The 20,025-nt window shown below is 32.7% G+C and overlaps 1 protein-coding gene across 3 annotated transcripts in view; it reads left to right on the top strand.

Moving 5' to 3' along the window:
• Nucleotides 1-20,025, top strand: part of LOC129798643 (arylalkylamine N-acetyltransferase 1) — a 30,605-nt gene that overhangs the window by 2,311 nt on the left and 8,269 nt on the right. For 2 of the 3 annotated variants that reach the window (XM_055841901.1, XM_055841902.1), the window contains exon 1: nucleotides 3,402-3,505. The exons of the other annotated variant lie outside the window; for it this stretch is intronic. The gene's annotated coding sequence lies outside the window, so the exon portion shown is untranslated. Of the gene's footprint in view, nucleotides 1-3,401; nucleotides 3,506-20,025 lie in introns of those variants that run through there. 3 annotated transcript variants of the gene reach the window in all.

Consider the following 20,025-nt stretch of genomic DNA (forward strand, 5'->3'; position numbering starts at 1 on the left):
GACTTATAGGGAGGTTAGAAACCATCCCAAACTTCTATCTCTTGCCATTTAGCGTCTATATCCAAAATATACATTTTTTTTTTACCTTTCTTGACCTTGCCATATAGAACGAACAACGATTTTTTAAACTCTCTGAAACTATCACCAATGAAGTCTTTGGGTTCGAATTAAGGGATGTACAACGTTGGGTTCCGGTCAAAAACTCGGGATTTTGGCGTTGGGATTTTAACTTTTGGGATTTTGATCATTCTAGATTTTGGTCTTTCGGGATTTTGACTTTTCGAGATTGCGATCCTTTCAGGATTTTTGTCTTACGGGATTTTGCGGTTTGCGATTCTGGCCGACACCGACGATGTTTCATTCGCAAATTCTATTTGAACTTGGAGGATTTTCCTTGTGAGCGGTAGTATAAGTTTTCAACTCTTAAGCTTCTTTTTCATACAATTTTGAGGTATTATGTAAAAATGAGAAAAAAGGAAAGAAATTAGTCGAAAACGTACTAGGGTCGGAGGAATACTTCTTCGACAGGGAACCCCTATTGACACTTTTGTCAAAATCTTGAAATTTATTTAATGTATCTAATAAAATTTAAGTAATATGGTATATTTCCGTTAATCTACGTTTTTCGATAAGGATAAGTGTTCAAATTTCGTATTCCAGGTGGTACAGAGTAGGGTGTCAATAAATGGTCCTGATACGACTTCTTAAAATGTCAATAGGTGTTCCTTTCACCCTAATTGTATAATTTGTCTAAAATACAAATTTCATTAATTTTTTATTATAATTTAGTAATTTAGTCTTATCATTTTGATTTTCTTATTCTAGTCTTTTGCATTGTATTTATATTTGAGACGATCAGGGTAGGCCTATTGTATTTGAATTTCCTTATTGAAATAGCCCACTCTTGCTCTGAGCGACTCAATGAATTTTGATAGAAATACTTTCCATCTTGCTTATGACCATCGCCGTCTTAGAGGTGCTAACCAACCTCCTTAGCTAAACCATGGAAAAAATCAGTAACAGATTTATTTATGATTTCTTATTTAATACGTAGAATATACAATCTTTAGAAACTTAGAAAATGTAATTTTCACTACAGTATGGGAAAGTGGTCAAAGAAACCAACTTTACCCTACATCTAGTAGAAAAACGCTTATATTTTGATTATTCTATTTTTGTGAAAAGTGTACCATTTCAATTTTTATAGCTTATCGATTAGAGAAATTTATTTCCTGTGAAATGGAAATGTTATTATTGAAATGTGCGCCAATCATAAATTTATAAAGTTCTCAGAGTTGTCATAAAAATTTTATCGAAAAATAAGCATATGAGAAATATATCACACATGCAGTTTATCTCTTCTTCATCAGCTTAAATAATAATGTAACGCTTTTTATTAAAATATTGCTACAAATTAATAACTTGACTTGAATAATATTGAGAATGTTAAGACTTTTGGAGTGATAGAAGAAAAAGGATCTGAGGATAGATCGGTTCTAACCGTTCTAACCTAAAAATTAAGTACCTCATTGTAATCTAGGGTAAAGTGATATAGGGGAAACTGGGGCACCACCAAACACGGGATACCACCAAACACTGCGATTTTTTAATCAGATATTCGACTTCAGAGAACAAGGCTTACAGAAATTTATAGGCATTATAGGGATGCTTATCCACTGAAGAAATGGTCGAGATAGTCCAAGTAGTTTAAAAATAAAATTTAGTGTTTGGTGCTACCCCGTGTTTGGTGGTGCCCCAGTTTCTCCTAAGTTGGACATAGTGTTACAAGTTGGACATTTCGCCGGTACAAGTTGGACATGGCTTTTTTCATGATAAATACAGTACAAAATTTGTTTTTAAGCACAAGGAACAAAATTATAAAGCATTAAAAATATACAAATAAAAATGAAGTACTAAATTTATCAAGAAAAAAGCCCTGTCCAAATTGTACCATTATTGTCCAATTTGTACCACTTTACCCTATAACAGAGGTGTGCAAAAACCGTTGAAACCGAATTAACGTCAAAATAAGTTTGTTAGTAGCGTTGTGACTATTGACGTACATGTTTCATTTGACGTTTATTCGGTTTCAACGGTTCTTGAACGCCTCTGCCCTATAAACTTATTCTTGAATTAATTAATTTTTCTTAAATTAATAATATCTGCATTTTCAAAAATCAAAAGCATTTTCTAATCTTATTTTTCTTTTAGGTTATGTAACTTTCTAGTGCGATATAATCTCTTTTCTGCCAAATGAATTTTCTTCGCTATTTTTTTTTAATAATGATAATCGGGTTTTTCTTTAAATTTATCGAAATTTAAGCTTGTATTTTAGGTTACGTGTTGCATAACCTCAAATTTCTAATAAGGCTATTTACTAACCTGAAAATTTATTAAAATGGCATGGCCTAATAATTTCCTTTTCTAAAAGAAGAATAGTATATAGAAGAACAATCGTGGATTCATATTGATAATCATTAGTTGATATTTTCCATGCATTAAGAAGTTATTTAAATCTAATTTACTTTAAGTGGGACTAGGGTAAGTGTGCCAAATTTCGGCATAGTTGCATGCAAGCGCTAAAGTCTGAAGTTTGAAATGTAATATCTTTAATAGAAATTGATTTTTTTATTACTTCTTTTTAAGGAATGTTGCTTAGAACCTTATTGACAGTTTGTCGACTTTATTTACTCCAAAATCATTCTTAATACATTTTAAAATGAATAAAAATGTAGACATAGCTTTGGTGCCCTATTTCGGCCACCTTCATTCTCATAGTTCCTTGCCCTTTTACGTCATCTCGTTTGTCGAAGCTACATTTTTTGTTATTCTTTTGCATTGTATAATCTCTAGAGTATGTAAAAACTAAAAATTCATGGAAATTCGAGGAACAAAAAAGGTGGCCGAAATTGCAAGCTGGCCGGAATTTGGCACACTTATCCTACCTCTAAATCTCCTATTCCATTTTGTAACGCTTTCACAGCTGTTCAATGAAAATTGAAGTCAATATTGAGGATGATTGTGTAAAATGGAAAATTATTGGGCAGACAATGTGACATAGTGAAAGGTCTATTTTCGCATTTTGGCATCGTCTCAAAAGTCACACCATTTGAGATGTCTTTCGCTGAGACTTGTTTTCCCGTGTGGAAAAACATAGACATGCCTATTAGGCAAATTCACGTGCCACAATGATTTATTTTGCGAAACAATTTTCCCACCACAGACAATTCAGTAAATCCCAGAGTGTAATAGGATTAGACGTGCCATTCCTCGTGTTTAATGCTGATGAATTCAATTTGAATCCATTAACATTCTGCCACAGAAAGGACGAAGGATGCTCCTGAAAGAGTGATGGTTGTAGGAAGGACATGATAATAGAATAGGAGAGATCTAATTGTATTTCGCGAGTATTGCGAGACAGAATGTCGATGTAAAAGTGATTGATAAACTTTTTATATACATAGCACTGTGGCAGGAAGCATTAATCAAACTAATTGCAAGGAAGGTGAGAGATTACCTTTGTCACCCGTCAATCACGAAGTGTACTCCCGCTCATAATTAATCAAATAACATTTTTATATAAATCACGTGAATCACAAAGAAAAATGCATTTACTCTACTTAATTCTCGATTTGGAATCTTCCTATAATGCTTTTTAATACGATTGTATCTTCTTTAACAGAAATCCTTTTTGCCAAATACAAAATGCCTCAAATAATATGCGATTGTCTCTATTCTCCTTCTCAATCTCAGTGCTATGATAAAATTGCTATTCTTGTGTAGTATTCAAGACCCATGTTACCCATCCTTCCAAACATTCTGCACACAGAATACGATCCAAGTCATCTCCACCCCTTTCTGGAAGGCTTATCAAACATCCCCAGCAAACCAATGGTATATCCATTCAAGCAACAATACTCGCAGTCACTTTGGAAGAGTAACAGAAAATAAAATCGATTTTCACCCCATCCCCTTATCCTCAACCCCCGCTGCTCCACACCCAAATCCCATTGGCATAGACTAAGTCTCGGAATACTGACTTCCCGGAGAAGAACATCCATGAGTGATTCCTCTTATCATCATTCTCATATTCCATGTTTTCTTGCAACAATTCGTCTCGCATGTGGAAGATTTTTCCTCTGGAGACATTGGGATGGGTGCAAGGATGAGGGGGGGGGAGTAAAGAGGAAAAAATTGTAGAAAAGCAAACAGTCAGTTTATATCGAAAAACTTACTATACCTCGGAAAACTTCCCACTTCCCAGTCAGCCCGATTCCCAGCACTCCAAGACGGAAATATTGAGGGGCGTGAGTCTTTCTTACGGACGTTGCATTGCATTGCATTGTTTATTTATAATGCAATATAGTAATAACGAAAGGACTCTTCTAATCTTAATGAACCTCGTGGTGCAGGGGTGTACATCTTTTTGCTTTTCTAAATAATTCTAACTGTACCGACTGTACCATATCTTGAAGTTCGGATTTAACTACTGAAAATCCGTTTTCGGTTCGTTTTACGACCAATTCTGTGGTTCTTTTTTTGACTCACTACAGACGTTTGAGTTTTGCTATTGGGATGAGCAACAATTCTAAATGAATTGGCTTTGCATCTGTAATACGGGCTTCAGACTAGAGACTTATGGTTGAGACTTAGCGCTTAAGTCATAGTCGGAAAATATCGGGTTGTGGTTAAGCCCTAAAATTTGGAGACTTATGCCCTACCCTAGACACACTTACGACTTAAACCGAGAGACGGCTTAGTGGAAAATGATGGAAAACAAGCAATTTTATTGATTTTTCAAAATTTAACTCTTTAGCGTCATTAGGGTCATATTATGATCCGGGGAAATTTTTTTTTTTGACTATTTATATTAATTGAAATCTATCGGTTTGTGCACGACATCATAATAGAAGGATGTAATATTCTTGGCTAATTTTCTCAAGACTCCAGATATTCAGGAAAAGAAAATATTTGAGATAAAAAATCACTAATTTCGAACTTTGTGAAATGACTTTTCTTTTTCAAATTTTTTTATATTAATTTATTTTTTTCAGCAAAAAGTTCTTTAGAAACACACAATAGAATATCCAAAGATTGTATATTGCATATTTTGATATAATAAACTACTCTCAATTTTCCAGAAAAGCGTGTAGAATTTTCGGGGTCATATATGACCCTATTGTCCCCAAGGGTAACAGTGTTTTCGTCCCAAACCTATAGCGAAATGTAGTTGGGACATTGTTTTTCTTTGTGAAATGCAGGTGGGACGTCTTGTTCCTGGACATTTCATCTTATATCTGATGAATTATAACATATTTTGCAATATTTTAGAGTATGCTGCAAGCGTCTCATATTGTGCAATTGTATTGTGTGTGAATAAATATGTGGATAAGTTTTTTTTTTGCCAAATACCACTCAAAATATTGTGACAGAGACTGTTCAAAGGGATTACCAGGAAGATTCCTTGAACACCAAGAGTACAGTGTTCATCAAAACAATCCAGTTTGCCATGGTTTTGGCCAAATTAATAACTTCAAGCAAAAAAAAAACTCTTAAAAAGCCCGTGATATAGATTTTGAAAATGGTATGTACACTTCCCTTGAGGACAACAGGGTCATATATGACCCGGGATTTTTCGGAGTTTTCACGCAATGGAATATTTTTTCCTCTGAACTATTATATTTGATCACAAAGCATTAGGAAAAACTCAATTTTACATGAATTCATCTGCTGAATAGAAGTAGGACGCGAAAGAGTTAATGGGACATTTGTCATTAATATCCAATCCTAAACAACAATTTCCTAAAATATCATACTTGCACTAAACGAAAGTTTAGTGCTTTGTTCGTGACTTATAGATAAAGACGCACTCTTGAAATGACACTGTGAAACATAAAATCAGTCATTACAACAGATGAAATTAGAAGGAATCATACCTAAAAAGCATTTTGAACGAAAAGTTGGGATTACCTAAAAAGCACAAAATGAAATTTCTCTATCATACTGTGCATAAACGTTTGAGAACGAACTTTGTTTATGTTTTCGGGAAATGTAATTTACAGCCCGCCAGATTCCAATGTTGTCAGAATCTAAGCACTAAGTCTCAATTTAGGTCTAAAAAGGTTTCTGGCTCATGCTTAGTCACCAACAAAGCTATCTTAGTGAGCAACTGGCATGAGCCTCAGGTTTGAAGCCGGCCTAAGGGTAAGTGGGGTACCTTTGAATTGGGTCACCTTTTACTGCTCGAGCTCAAAGAGAAGTTATATAATCGACTTTTTTTCGATTTGTCACCGTCCTAGTGCTTAAACGGTAAGAGATATCAACTTCCGATCTTCAGTGACCCTCAATAAAAAAAAACGATATCTCAAGAGGTTTTTGTTCTTTTTCTCCTCCATCCCTATCAAAACCATGTTTCCTTTAGTTTTTCTCGAAAACGGCCTCTATGATTTCTTTTATTTTTGGATATGTTTTGGAGATGGTCCAGGCGAACATTTCGTCTAAATTGTCTAAACATACCTATGACATAAAAAATCGTCATTTTTAATTTTTAAAAGAAAAGTCTTTACTACTTTGATGGTCTATTTCAGAGGCGTGCAAGAACCGTTGAAACCGAATAAACGTCAAATGAAACATGTACATCAATGGTCAAAACGCTACTATAACAAACTTATTTTGACGTTAATTCGGTTTCAACGGTTTTTGCACACCTCTGGCCTATTTTCAACCGATTTGGTAAAATTAGGATTTTTTGGAAAGGTTTTGAAATTTCCAACATGATTGCATCGGTCTTAATAGGTAATCAATCGGTTAAGTACCCGTAAATGACCAATCTTTTTTAAATATTCTTTTTTTCAGTCCGTAAAATTGTTACCCATCTAGAGGCGAAACGGTAAGAGATACGAATTCCGGATCTTCGGAGAACCCCCCTCCCCCATAAGTCGACCCAAGGAACATTATTATGATATTTATTTTCCCCACCTCCCTCCATTCTTTCAAAAGCCATGTTTTTTGGTTTTACTCTAAAACAGCTCCTACGATTTCTTTTATTTTTGGATATGTTTTGGAGGTGGTCCAGGTGAACATTTAAAAATACCTATGACCTAAAAAAATCGCCATCGTGAATTTTCGAAAGTCAAAGTTTAACTAGTCTCATGTTTGTATTTTTTCGTTTGTCCATATGCTTGTAACTCAAGCCAGAAACAATCTAAAATGATCATTTATTTACCAATTTTTGATTTTGAAATGCTTTTGTGATTTACGATTCAATTTGGTCTCTAGTAGACCAGTAAAGCACCAAAAGATCATGCGAAAAACTAATTGCAAGGACCAACATGACAAAAAGTTCTTAAATTTCTAGATTCAATTAAACTTTTATTCTGGAAAGGTCTTCTTTCATAGGAAAAGATAACCTATAATGTCCACGATGACAGTTAAGCCTGCGCAGATAAAATGGAGCGATCTGAGCGATTTCATGGAACAATGTACATTCTATTCCTCAACTATGACTATTTGACAACATTTCCTCGCCCTTTTCCTAGAATACAAGAGAAAATGGATCATATTCAGACTCACCGCAAAGCTTTCTTCACATAACCTCAAATTTAACATTTTAGATCAACTGTTATTGAAGCCATATTGAAAATATCGTTTTCTATTGACTGGTTGAATAGACTTTTTATTTATATTAATAATAATAAATATTAAACACTTTAACACTATTTTAATATTTATAAAATTAAAAAAAAATGAATTTAAAAAATATTCTAAACCCCTTGTTTGGGATTGTTGAGGAGGTTGAACGTGATGTATTTCTTAGACATTTGTACAAAAGAGGAAAGCTTTGTATTTTAGTGCTTTACCTCAGCAGGAGGGAATAGTGTTTCCCGGGGTTGTATCCAGGGATGGAATGAGGAAATCAAGATGAAATTATTTGATTTCAATGAGGTGAAAGTTGCTCATGGATGATGTCTATGAGATTAAACTTGACTCCATCAGTTCAGATTGACTGACATTTGAGTAGTGTCCCAGTCTCCAGTGAATTGATACATTTTCGGATCCCGATTACATTCCTGCAAACGCGTGGCAATTGTATATGTAGGTCAAGAAAAACCTTATTCGTTTCTTCCTTTCACATTTTCCCGTACATATTCAATTCTTCAACCCGCACTTCCGTAAATTACAATCAACTCGATGGGAGTTGAATAAATGGGAGAAAAAGGAAAGTTTTTGTATTAATTTAACCAAGAGTTTCCCTAGACAACTTTTAGTATCATAAATTAAATTATTTCCCTAACATAACTATAAATTAATTTAGGATATCAAACCGAGTTTAGGAAATCTATTTATTCTAAAAGCGATATCTGCAAACATTATAATCACTGGATCAGGGATGTATGAATAATTTACAACAACAAAAGTTGATTGATTTAAATAATTCGTTGTGAATACACCTCGTTCAATGCTATTAATCAAATTGTGTCATTAATCTCTTGCTACTTTACATTCTGTTAAAATTAACTTTTCACACTCCCTTAGGCACTGTATCATTTGTTGAATGCTTGAATTAACATTATAATTATACTAGGATTTGCAAGGAAATTCTTCATGTTACATTTTATTATCTATAATTACATGACTTTCGGCAAGCTGTCAATTTAATTACAATAAATCATCGTACAACAATTTTCTTTAGTATGCAAAGTGAAGGGAAATAGTTTGCAGTAAACTTGTTTGGATTCAAACATTTTATTTGAATATTTATAAAGTATTTTTATATCTCAGAATATTACAATCCAAATACTTCTTCTAAGATGAGTGAATTAATTTCGTTTACTTTGGGATATAAAAAGATATCCTTAGATTGGTTTTTAGGGTTAATGAACTTTTAAATTTGAAAAAAAAATTGGTCTATCTGAAAAATATTTTCAGAAAATCAGGCAATAAATTTTTAAAGTTTTTTACAACAAAAATTGAAAAAAAAGTCTTCAAATGTTTCATCTTTATTAAAGGTTTAGGTGCTGCCAAAATCCCGAAAAGTCAAAATCCCAAACGTCAAAATCCCGAAAACCAAAAGTACGAAAGCCAAAGTCCCGAACAGCCAAAATTCCGAAGATACAAAATTCCGAATAGATAGAAATTCCGAAAAGTTAAAATTCCGAAAAGCCAAAATCTAGAAAAGTCGAATTTCTGAGAGCTAAAATGCAGAAAAGTCAAGGCTAAAATGGAAGGGCTAAAATCCTGAAAGCCATATTTATGAATGGTCAAAATCCTGAAAGGGACGAAGTTATACGGAGGATAATGTATGGTATAATTTTCCAAGAGCATAGAAAATTGCCCTTTGTCTCTTTCAAGCACAGGTGCAATCATGGGAGTAGTTCTGACACTTTTAAGATTTCAGGATTTCAGGATTTCGGCCTTTACAAGGTTTTGGCTTATTAGATTTTTGGCGTTCGGGATTTTGGCAAATTCGGGATATTGGCTTTTCAGAAGTTTGGCTTTCGGGTTTTCGACACATTCGAGATTGTGGCTTTTTCGGAATTCTGGCTTCCAGGTTTTTGGTCTACGGAATTTTGGCTTTTCAGAATTGTGACTTTCGTGATTTTACCTTTTTCGAGATTTTAGTCTTTTTGGGATGTTGGTGTTCGCAAATTTGACTTTAGGAAATTTTGCCTATCGGGATTTCGACACGTTCGAGATTTTGGATTTTTCGGGAGTCTGGCTTCCAGGATTTTGGTCTACGGAATTTTGGCTTTTCAGAATTTTGGCTTTCGGGATTCTGGCTTTTCCGTGATTTTAACTTTTTCGAGATTTTGGCTTTAGGGATTTTGGCTTTCGGGAATTTAATTTTCTCAGGATGTTGGTGTTCGGAAATTTGACTTTAGGAAATTTTGCCTTTCGGGATTTCGACACGTTCGAGATTTTGGATTTTTCGGGAGTCTGGCTTCCAGGATTTTGGTCTGTGGAATTTTGGCTTTTCAGAATTTTGGCTTTCGAGATTCCGGCCTTTTCGTGATTTTAAATTTTTCGAAATTTTGGCTTTTTCGAGATTTTAGTTTTCGGGATTTTAGTCTATTCGGGATGTTGGTGTTCGGAAATTTGACTTTAGGTCATTATTTTGCCTTTCGGGAGTTCGACTCATTCAGGATTTTGGATTTTTCGGGATTCTGGCTTCCAGGATTGCTCTTCGGAATTTTGACTTTTCAGGATTTTGGCTTTCGGGATTTTAGTCTTTTCAGGATGTTGGTGTTCGGAACTTTTACTTTAGGAATTTTGAGTTTCGGAATTTTGATCGGGGCCCGTTGTAATACAAAGGCCTTGATTTCGAAAAACAAAAACAAAAGTTATATTTACATCGTACATCACCTTGCTTCTCTAAAATGAAGAAAATGAATCTTATGCCCCTGTTCTTCTATTTGTCCTTTGTGTTCCTAATAATTAATATCACAACATTGAAAATTTGTTCTTAGATGCAGCTAAAATTTGCTTGCCTTTCTGAATTCAATTTTTGATAAAAATAATTTAAATGGCTGTTATGTCTTAAACTATTGTTCTTCTTATTTCCAGTATTCTCGGAAAATTATCTTTGTATTTTATTTTAAATTCGGAAAGAGCAGTTATTGCAAAATTTACTAATATTCATGTAAAAACTTATGGCTTTGTTTAGCAGGTTTGAGATTCGATAATACCAAGTCGTTATCTCTTACCGTTTGGTCTGTAAATTTTGTAATGAATAGACCGACGTAGAACGAGGAGTAAATTTTCCGGAAACGTATAAGATTCGTTAAATTTGTACATTTTATGTTCTCTTTGGGTAAATAATTGATGTAAATTTAAGAATAATGGATTATCATTGACCACTACCAATTTTACTTCCCATCGTAAAATGCAAAATTTCTTCCCCTTCACCCTAGTTCCCCAACATAAATTTTTAAAGGTCTGAAATTTAATGCGTTGCAGGTCGTACAATAATTTTACTTTTTTCACGCAATTCATTGTTGAATAAATCTCGTGACTTTTTTATAGGACAGCTTGATATTTTGCATTTTTTCTACAAAAAAAAATCCCCTCAATCAAAATGATGTTCACGAAATGTTTTGTATTTTATTCCCACGTTCATTCTGTTCTGCATCCCTGGCACCCAAAGCCACACGAGTTATCATGCAAAAACAGACGCAACCAAACACCAAATGTGGGTGGGTTTCCCACCCCCTAGGACAAGAGATATGCATCCACGTCTACCCACATTTACACCCTTTCTGCTTACTTCCCTCCTTGCTCTATTTATGCATTTCAAACAGTATTACACTAGATAGAGCTATATAGAGAACATTGGGATGATGGTTTTTACTATATAACGTTTCTACGTATATAAGTATCTCACTCTAGCACGTGCTTTGGGGTAGGTCGTTTGTTGGAAAATGAGAGAAATCTGCATGTATTTATAGCTACAACATAAAGCCACATATGCATTTGCAACACATCTCTATGCTTCCATAAATATACCGAGATTCACTCTTCATCCTAAAAGCTCTTCACCCATGTTGACTTTATGATGGATTTTCCGAGTGCACACTAAATGGTAAAGTCATATATCGATTAATATATGCAATATATATTCCAATTTGGCTTTCACAAAAAAGGCAGTGCATTTTGTTAATAAAACAACATTTCAACGGCGGCATTGCAACCGACGCGCCAACGATCAACCGTGATCTTGACTCTCGTTGTCTCACCTTAAAGGTGCTTAATAAAGAAACAAATCTGGTGACCCTGACGTTGTAATTTTTTTTTATACTCTGAGCTATTTCAGTAAGATGGTATGGAGATAATATATTGAGGAAATGTACACCACATTTGAAAGAAAATTGGTTATTCGATAAGTTTATCAACTTTGCAAAAACTATAAAAATTCTACTGCAAATTAACATCTTATTGACTACCTGTTTAGGACCAGTTGAATTTAGGCCAAATAGATTCCAAATGGTTGTCGTCAAAGTGTGAATGTAAATTATTCCTCGCATAACTTTCTAAATTATAAAATAAACCTAAATAGAGATAACAAATGGGAGAGTCATGCATCATTTAAAGTATTTTAGTTTAATTCTATTCCTTTTTCTCAAGAGTTGTGTTATTCCGGTTATTCAAATGAAAAATGAAAAGGGAGAACATTTCTTTTTAGTACATGACAGCTCTCATGTGCTTCTGTATAATCGACTTTTCTTTGCTGTGGTTCCTATTACGACTATTTTCCCCAGTCCTACTCGTGTTCTAAAATCGCCAAACAGTCGTGACAGAAACCAACAAAAGGAAAAGTCGATAATGCAGAGGCTTATGAGAACAGAAAAGTGCTAAAAAAATGTTCAGGAGAACAATGTCGTCTTTAAATGTTTCATAGGAACAGTACCATTAAGCTTTTGCATCCGTCAGGAATTTTCTATTTACAAATTTTAAGGGTGACTCACGTGTGATTCAATAGGGGAGACTGGGGCAAAGTTACAAATCGAAAAAATTCAAAACTCAATATCTTCCAAGGTAAAAAAGATAGCGGCTCAAATTTTTTTTCTATAGATAGCCTCCATATGAGGCTCTCCTCTTCAATGAGTTTTCTTAGATTTCGAACAAAGAATTTAGAAAATAAAAAATTTCGAAATTTTTAGCCCTATTTTTGAAATATTTTCCTTGCAGAAGATAACAATTATTACCTACTTATTTTCCAAAATTGATGCACTGGTGAATATTTTCTAAATAATTTAGATTTTTTGAATACAAATCCGATATCTATTTTAGAATTTCACAAAAGTTCTTTTCTCCAGAAATCCTTTTATTAAAAATGGCCACTTGGGGTAAAAAGTAACAAAAGGTATAGAGCAAAAATTAACAAAAAAAGCGAAGCAATTTCTGATGTCTCACGGTGAAAAGAAACGTCATTACCATGTCTCGCCGCTTGTTGTTTGCATTGGTCAAACCATTTGCAGTCTTTTGTGTGTTTTTTTTCTAAAATAGTTTGAAAAGTACTTTTCTCGTTTTCTCACTTTTCTCGCAGAGAAAACGGTGTTTTACAAAGGTGTAGATGAATAAATTTTCTATGAAAATGTGTCATCTATAGGTATTTTTTCAAATTTACGAAAGCCCGTAATGAAGCGAATCAAAATATGATAATACCCCATTTTTAGTACATGACTGTTTACATGTGCTTCTGCTTTATCGACTTTTCGTTCTACTTATTTCTATCAAGACGGATTTTCATTTTATCAGTCCTCATCGTGTTCCAAATCCACAACACAGTCGTAACATGAACCAGCACAAAAAACTGAATTATGCAGAAGCCATGTGAGAATTAGTACATGAGAAAAGTCCAGTACTAAAAATATGTTCAGGAGATAGGTTTCCCCTTTTCATTTTCCATTGGAATAGCGCCCTAAATCTTTCTTTCATTCTCTATCAGTCAATCGGGGAACACTATAGACTACAGGTTCAAAATATTTTAGGTGGTTAAATATCCAATAAGTGCTTTAAATACAATTTTAGAGCTATGTCTGGCTATGTCGTTTTACTTTTAAATAATTACTAACCATGTATTTATTTTGTAATACCTTAATTTTTAAAATTTGTGTGCCCATAAATTACTCGTTAAAATATTTTTTTTTTTGATAATTTAAATAATTACTGTATCGGCGTTACTACAGTGAGTAGTTATACGGGCTTCAGATCTAAGGCTTAGCCATATGGCTTAACTGTTCTAATTTCTTATCAATCACATTTTTTGAAAATTTTAACTTAGGATTGGATTATTAAAGATAAATGACCTATTAAGTTATAAAAAAGCAATAAAATTGCTCACTTTTTAAGATTTTGAGACTTCCGGGAACAGGACTAAACCTGAAGACCGCTTTAGCTAAAAAAGGCAGCGTTTTCAGCAAAAATATGCTGAAAACGCTGCCTTTTTAGCTAATTGTGCTCGCTGTGTAATATTCCACTGTTTCGAAATAATTATACCTTCTTTGGGTAGGAAATATTGTCCGCATTATACTAGCACAGAGGGTTCCAGGATAAAGGATATTTTCGGACCGAAAAAACATTGCGAATTCACAATTACCAACAAAGAATAATACTATACGTGCAGGCGATATCTTTCGAAATGCAAAATTTTTAACACCAATTTAAACAATCAAAAGTCAAATGTGAGGTTATGTTATCAAATTCGTGTGGTAGATGATTAAGAATCATATTTGTCTTCTGTTTCCTGAATATTTACAAAAAAAAAAAAACATTATAATGGTATAAAATGAAAAAAAAACACGTCAAAATGAAGATTTGTGAGAAAGTTTAAGCATTCGATTTGAAGTATAATTTAGTCTTACAATAATCTCGATCATTTCGTTATTTTTGAAAATATCTCTCGAATTTTGGGAGAAATGTTATTTATAAAGCCCGAGCGTTTAAATTTGAAAGACTCTACTGTAATTCCAAGATCCCTTGCATAATTTTCGCTATGAATTTATTTATTATTTATGCAGAAATCTAAGCAGAACAAAATGTAATCAAAATTGAGGTTAAATTTAACCTAACCTACAAATGAAAATTTATTTTAAGAGGCATGAACTACGAAACTGCCTACATGGCCAAGTTATTGATTATTTGATAGCCAAATAAAACAATTTAATGATTCTTTTATTGGATCTAATATTGTTCTTTTCTTTTGAAAGACCTCTGTGATTATAACCTCAGAAGTAACCTTATTTTTAGTGCATGTTAGATTAGTTCTAGTTGTACTATAAATATTTTATTTCTGTTATTTCTTTAATTCTGAGGTTAGGGCAAGGGGTAACTCATTTCCATTTTTTCTGACAAGAGTTTCTGGTTTCTCGGGTTTCGCGATGCAAAAATTGGGTTTATCTGACAATTGACGAGGATTTCTTAATATGAGCTACCCCTTGGATTTGGGGATGTTTGGGACACTTTAATTTTTTCACGTTTTTCTTGTTTATTTATATAAAAATAAAAACTATAATCAAGTTGCATTATACCCTGTCTACATTGCTTTTTCTTACAGTTTTAACTATTTAAAAATGATAATATCAAGAAAGTTTGATAGAAACTACAATAGGGGATGGTGGGGTACTTTCATGCATGCAATACTTCCGAAAACACAGCTTATTGGGACAATAAATCGTTATCTACGAAATGTGTAGAACATTTTTGGATAGCCCATGTCCAAGAGAAATTAACGGCGCATAGTTATTTTGAATATAGTTTGTATTCGTTAGCAAATTGGTCTTTAAATCTCATTTTATAACCTCATTTATTTTAAAATTTTTTACACCTTATAACCTCATTTATTTTAAAATAACCTTACTGATCGTGAATCCATAGCAATCCAGGATAAGATTTTAGGTTAGATTTTGCCAATTTTGCAATGTACAGTCGAGTTACTCAAATTTGAACTCCTCAAATTCGAACGATGATTATGACTTCAAAATGTAAAATTTGAGGTTATGTGAAGGAAGTTTTACGTGGAGTCTGTTATTAGAACTATTTTTCTCTGGTGTTTCCTCAATATTATCGTATTATATTAACTTCCACAGCAAATTCCATTGCTGTGAAGTGAAAGTGCATTTTACATGAATTCCCTTACGTTTTTGAAAATATTGTTCAAATTTGAGGAGTAAGAAATGTCATCTATACCCCCCAATGTTCAAATTTGAGGAACTCTACTGTATTCTGGGAGTTAGTAATGATATATATTGTCGTACACCATCGTAATGCATTTTATAAGCCTTGGACATGTAATACAATTAAAGTTCACGTGAGAAGACGAATTATGCAGTACCAAGTACTCCTGATCAGAATTGACTAACAAAGGTATTCATGCTACGAAAGTCATATGGAATCCCCGGCAACAAGATGACCTTGTTGTTGTATCATAAAAATATTTAATTTCGCAGAATTTTCAGCTGAAATAGCAAGAGAAGCAATTATTGGCAAAATTTTATATTTAACACTATTTGCGGTGCAAAATTTAACTGCCTTAATGGCCAAATGGCTTGGCAATTGGACCATTTCGACGAATACTGCATCGCCAAATGGTTGCATCAATTTTCCTCATATATCTTTATTAGTCAGTGATTGCATTTTCATTTAATATTCGATGCACGTACAGGGAAAAGTGTGTCGGAAATGTATTGAAGTACCCCAAGGAGGATGATTGAGAGATTTATTGATACACACTTGAGAACACCAGAAAATCGTGTGCTGGCAAATAAATTAATTTACACAGTCGCCTAACAAATCGGCAGAAGGAAGTTAAAGGAAAGAAAATGTTATAATCAAGAGCAAAAATTTAAATTTATATTATATTGTGCACCTACAAGCATCACCCGAAGTGTCCTCCAATGTGACACTTTTAAATTTCCTTTGAGAAAAAAAATCTCATGTTTTCTAATTGCATTTTTCCATCTTTTTCCCAACATACTTTCCGCCAGATTACATTAGAAATTAAATGCCTCATATAAAAGTCTAATTTAAACCACCTGTGTTTCTTTAATGTGTCGCCAACAATGAATACCAAATGAACTCATTTGGAAAGTTTTGCGAGTGCAGACAAATTTAACTTGCTAATTCACTTAAAAGAGTCTTGACAGAAAATTTTTGCAAGAAGTCCAATTAAAATTCAGAAAGGTTTTTGATAAAGATGGGGAGGTGGTATGTTGAGAACTTTTTCCTTGATTAACATGCATAAGCAATTGTGGTTCTCACACAAAGTGAAATATTGATTGGTTCATTGTATAGTAATTCTTGGCAATTGTCAGAAATAATCATATTCATGTATTAATTGATACTGATATTAATTATACACGTGCTCCGTAAGTTTTATGGGAGAGACAAGCCCCTTTCCGGTTAGATAAGTACTTTGAATATCACTTCATGAGGATCTAATAAGACGAATGGATTTAGATTTAGATAATTATTATAATAATAGGCGGTTTCTATCATAAAATTTACATAAAATATAAAAATTGAAAGAATCAAATTCTTGGCAAATTTTGATTGGCATTTATGTTTATTGTCGTAAGTGCATTTTTTCAATTTAATAGTTTTATATGATATTAAATTCTTGCATGTTGAATAAATTGAAGTACAATTAAAATCTGAAAATCGACGAAACAAATAATTAATTTCTTAAATGTCAAATTCGTGCTTTACATTTTATTGACAGATACAGTGGCGGCCAAAATAATAGAATCATTTTGGAAATCTTAAATTTCTTTAACTTTTATATTTTTCCAATTTGTTGATATAATTCTGAAGAAGAAATTTTCAAATTATTAGAATCGTAGAGTAAGGGTTGTTTTGGCCGCTAGAGGTCTCTATTTTACACACAATACGTCAATAATGAAATTCAGTTCGGCCAAAAAAAATTGAAATACTGTCATTTATGGTTTTTTTAATATGCCTTTATTTAAACTTATTCGATTTATACACCACATTCTTTAATTTTAATGAATGTAATCCTATCGTGTTGTTCAAACCAAATTTCAATATTGATCTATTCTGTGAAAAATAGAGACCTCTAGCGGCCAAAACAATACTTATTTGACGTAAGGTAATTATTTGAACATTTCTATATCAAAATTATTTCAGCGAATTGGAATAAACAAAAATTCTAAAGGCAAAATAGTGGTCTTTGTGGAGCTCATTCAATTATTTTGGCCATCACTGTATATTTTTTTGTTGAAATACTTTGAATTTAATACATCAAGTCATTATTTCAACATTGTTGTCACTCTTTCAACCTGAAATTAGACAACTGTCTCTTTCTGTCAGATGGAAATTTAATTTGAAATTTCAATTTGTATTTGACAGAACCAGACAGTTATCCGATTTCAATTTGAAGGACTAGGAGGTCAAATTTCTGTCAATTGAATTTCACTGTGTTATTTTTTCTATCTTTAATTTTTTCCAATCGAAATTTATGTCTTCAGCACATGTTTTGGTTCAGGAAAATTTCACGCGAAATCGAAATTCACGTCCCTTTCTTTCTCAAAAGTTTTGCATATGTCTCCCTCACTCTTTTGCACTCTTCTTCCTCGTATGACCGTTATAATAAATACTATTTAGTTTAATACAATTTTGAGTAGCATAGGGAGCATAGATATATGCATAACGTTTGACTAATAGGGATGTAGGGGAAAGTGACCATGCTTGATACGATCCAAGCTTGATAATAACTATTTTTTTCCTATGTTAATCAATAGTTATGACTCATCGCAATATATTTCAATAGCTGGTGCTAAGCCTCACATTTCCTAAAAAAATTAGGATCCTAGCTCTTTTTTCCTAGTTTCAGGAAGCAAAAATCAAAAATAGGCCCAAAACTGTAATTTCGATACATGATATATCATAAGTATTTCTTAATTAATGTCGCTGTCCACGAAAACTACTATCATAGGCACATAGAGGGGTCATCAGTACTAATATTTGTGTAAAAATATTTTTACTTGGTGGACACTGTTTTTGTGGGTGGTAACAAATTCATAAATTCTACTTGTGTCCATCCTATATTTTAAGAAGGGTCCATGAATGATAATTTTAATGTGGCAACTATATCATTAGATGTGATTATTTCATAATTACACATATTGCAATCCGCCAATTTTATCGACAATTGACATAATCTTCAACCCTGTTGCCTGAATTTTAAGGTTGCAGAATGACATTTTCAGGGACTCAAAGTGAAAAAATGGTTTTCGCTAGCGCCCTAATGTCATAAAAACATGGCTCAGAAAAATTACATAAAAGTGATTTTAAAACTAATAACCAGTCATATAAACGATTTAAGCACATAGATTAGAGTTCCATCTAAATATTGATGTGCAATTTTTTGTATCCGGTGAATTTTTAGCAGTGAAAATGGGCCTCCGAATTGTCGAATCAATTATTATACAGGAAGGCCCCGGACCCAACTTGTATAAAAATCGCTACTGAATTTCCATTTTCTTTTTGAGGAAAATCTAAGGATTTCCAGGAACTATTTGAGGTTGGATTATGAACCTAATAAGTGAGACATTTTTTTGTCATAGTGCAAGAATCGCTTCGGTTTGTGTGTTAATCAGAAAATAATCACAAACCTTGGACATCATTTTACAGTATCAAGCATGGTCACTTTCCCCTAATAATTGATTTCACAAAATTTGCCTAATCTAAAAGCTGTGCTGAGGCATTACGCTTAGAAATAAAAACATATGAACGCTAAGCCGGCAGGGGACGTTTGGTATGGAAAGGAAATGTAGAATTTAAATAAATTATTGTTTAATAAATTACTATGTTCTACTTAAATAAATGTAAAAAGCAATTTAAATTTTATATATTGTGTTTTTTCTGTTTTTGATAAAAATCGTAATTTTTTTTTATTGAAATTATTGCTTTTTTTGATAATTTTAATGATAACCTTTATCTTTTTCTACTCATAAAAAGCAATAATTCACTTTATTGTAAAACGTTTTTGTGCATTACGCAATTTTTCTGTGCAACTAAGAAGAATATTTGAAAATTCGACATATTTTTCAAGATAAAATTTTACATTTAATGTAGAATTTATTAATAAAAATCAAAGATTTCTTTTTAAATGGAATTTTACAATTTTATGGCTTTTTCTAGGATTTGGACATAGAAAAAATAAAAAAAGGGTTTATTTGAATTTATAATAAATTCAACAATTATTTTATTAATTGTGCATAAATCATTAAAATGTAAGTTGACTTTTATCGACTATAAATAAGACTACATTTTTTTATTATTGATTTGTTGATTTCAAAATGTCGTTTTTGATTAAAAATTTATTCTAAAATAACTAATAAATCCCGCGACCCCAATAGGGATAAGCGCTTGAAAATGAATGAATGAATAACTAATGAATATTAGATATTAAATAATTATAAAATATCAACGCGATTGCAATTTTTTTCCCTGTTTTCGTACACATTTCACGAGATATCTCCAAAACTACGTAGGTTGGCAATTTAGGGT

Source organism: Phlebotomus papatasi, chromosome 1 (genome assembly GCF_024763615.1).
Source record: "Phlebotomus papatasi isolate M1 chromosome 1, Ppap_2.1, whole genome shotgun sequence".
Classification (NCBI taxonomy): Eukaryota; Metazoa; Arthropoda; class Insecta; order Diptera; family Psychodidae; genus Phlebotomus; species Phlebotomus papatasi.